Here is a 2,487-nt window from a genome sequence, read left to right as displayed (position 1 = left end):
GAACGGGATTTCTTAAAAGCTTCCAGGTTAGAGTCCCGCTCCTTGAAAGCGGCAGCTCTACCCTTTAGCTCAGTGTGAATCTTGCCTATAATCCATGGCTTCTGGTTGGGGTATGTATATACAGTCACTGTGGGGATGACGTCATCGATGCACTTATTGATGAAGCCAGTGAATGAATGGTATACTCCTCAATGCCATCGGGAGGAATCCCAGATCATATTCCAGTCTGTGCTGCAAAACAGTCCTGTAGCTTAGCATCTGCTTCATCTGACCACTTTCTTATTGAGCGAGTCACTGGTGCTTCCTGATTTAGTCTTTGCTTGTAAGCAGGAATCAGGAGGATAGAATTATGGTCTGTTCTTCTCTGTTAATGTTCTGTATGACATCATGTTTCATGTTTGGAAGAGTAGCTGCTGCTTTTGCAACAACTAATGGGGATCCTAATCAAATACATCATCAGCCAATCTCCCCTTATGGCTTGGGGTAGAAATTGGTAGAAATTGTTCAGGAGCCTTTTGGTACCAGACTTGGCGCTCCGGTACCGCTTGCAGTGAGATAGCAGAGAGAACATTCTATGGCTTGGGTGGCTGGAGACTTTACAATTCTTTGGGCCTTCTTCCTGGTATGGAGGTCCTGGATGGCAGGGAGCTCAGCCCCAGTGATGTACTGGGTTGTACCACACGCTCTAGTGCCTTGAAGTCTGATACCAAGCCTTGAGGTCTTGAGGTCTGATTTTATTTATTTAATATTTTTTTTACCTTTATTTAACTAGGCAAGTCAGTTAAGAACAAATTATTATGTTCAATGACGGCCTAGGAACAAATGCCTGTTCAGGGGCAGAATTTGTACCCTGTCAGCTCGGGGATTTGAACTTCAACCTTCCGGTTACTAGTCCAACGCTCTAACCACTAGGCTACCCTGCCGCCTCGATAACAAGCAGTGATGCAGCCAGTCAAGATTATTTCAATGGTGCAGGTGAGATCAGTCTCTGTCTGTAACACCAGTACATCTTCCCTGAGGTCGGTCTCTGTCTGTAATACCAGTACATCTTCCCTGAGGTCAGTCTCTGTCTGTAATACCAGTACATCTTCCTGATGTCAGTCTCTTCCCTGAGGTCAGTCTCTGTCTGTAATACCAGTAAATCTTCCCTGAGGTCAGTCTCTTCCCTGAGGTCAGTCTCTGTCTGTAATACCAGTACATCTTCCCTGAGGTCAGTCTCTTCCCTGAGGTCAGTCTCTTCCCTGAGGTCGGTCTCTTCCCTGAGGTCAGTCTCTGTATGTAACACCAGTACATCTTCCTGAGGTCAGTCTCTTCCCTGAGGTCAGTCTCTTCCCTGAGGTCGGTCTCTTCCCTGAGGTCAGTCTCTGTATGTAACACCAGTACATCTTCCCTGAGGTCAGTCTCTTCCCTGAGGTCAGTCTCTTCCCTGAGGTCGGTCTCTTCCCTGAGGTCAGTCTCTGTATGTAACACCAGTAAATCTTCCCTGAGGTCAGTCTCTTCCCTGAGGTCAGTCTCTGTCTGTAACACCAGTAAATCTTCCCTGAGGTCAGTCTCTTCCCTGAGGTCAGTCTCTGTCTGTAACACCAGTAAATCTTCCCTGAGGTCAGTCTCTTCCCTGAGGTCAGTCTCTTCCCTAGGTCAGTCTCTGTATGTAATACCAGTAAATCTTCCTGAGGTCAGTCTCTGTCTGTAACACCAGTAAATCTACCCTGTCGTCAGTCTCTTCCCTGAGGTCAGTCTCTGTCTGTAACACCAGTAAATCTTCCCTGAGGCCAGTCTCTTCCCCGAGGTCAGTCTCTGTCTGTAACACCAGTAAATCTTCCCTGAGGTCAGTCTCTTCCTGAGGTCAGTCTCTGTCTGTAACACCAGTAAATCTCCCCTGAGGTCAGTCTCTTCCCCGAGGTCAGTCTCTGTCTGTAATTCCAGTAAATCTCCCCTGAGGTCAGTCTCTTCCCTGATGTCAGTCTCTGTATGTAAACACCAGTAAATCTCCCCTGAGGTCAGTCTCTTCCCTGAGGTCAGTCTCTGTATGTAACACCAGTAAATCTTCCCTGAGGTCAGTCTCTTCCCTGAGGTCAGTCTCTTCCCTGGTGTCAGTCTCTTCCCTGAGGCCAGTCTCTGTATGTAACACCAGTAAATCTTCCGTGAGGCCAGTCTCTTCCCTGAGGTCAGTCTCTGTCTGTAACACCAGTACATCTTCCCTGAGGTCAGTCTCTGTCTGTAACACCAGTAAATCGTCCCTGGGGTCAGTCTCTTCCCTGAGGTCAGTCTCTGTCTGTAATACCAGTCTCTTCCCTGAGGTCAGTCTCTTCCCTGAGGTCAGTCTCTGTCTGTAACACCAGTCTCTTCCCTGAGGTCAGTCTCTTCCTTGAGGTCAGTCTCTGTCTGTAACACCAGTCTCTTCCCTGAGGTCAGTCTCTGTCTGTAACACCAGTAAATCGTCCCTGGGGTCAGTCTCTTCCCTGAGGTCAGTCTCTGTCTGTAATA

The sequence above is a fragment of the Oncorhynchus keta genome, unplaced genomic scaffold (assembly GCF_023373465.1).
Source record: "Oncorhynchus keta strain PuntledgeMale-10-30-2019 unplaced genomic scaffold, Oket_V2 Un_contig_3675_pilon_pilon, whole genome shotgun sequence".
Taxonomy (NCBI): Eukaryota; Metazoa; Chordata; class Actinopteri; order Salmoniformes; family Salmonidae; genus Oncorhynchus; species Oncorhynchus keta.
The sequence above is the reverse complement of the archived record's forward strand: the minus strand, read 5'-3'. Positions refer to the sequence as shown.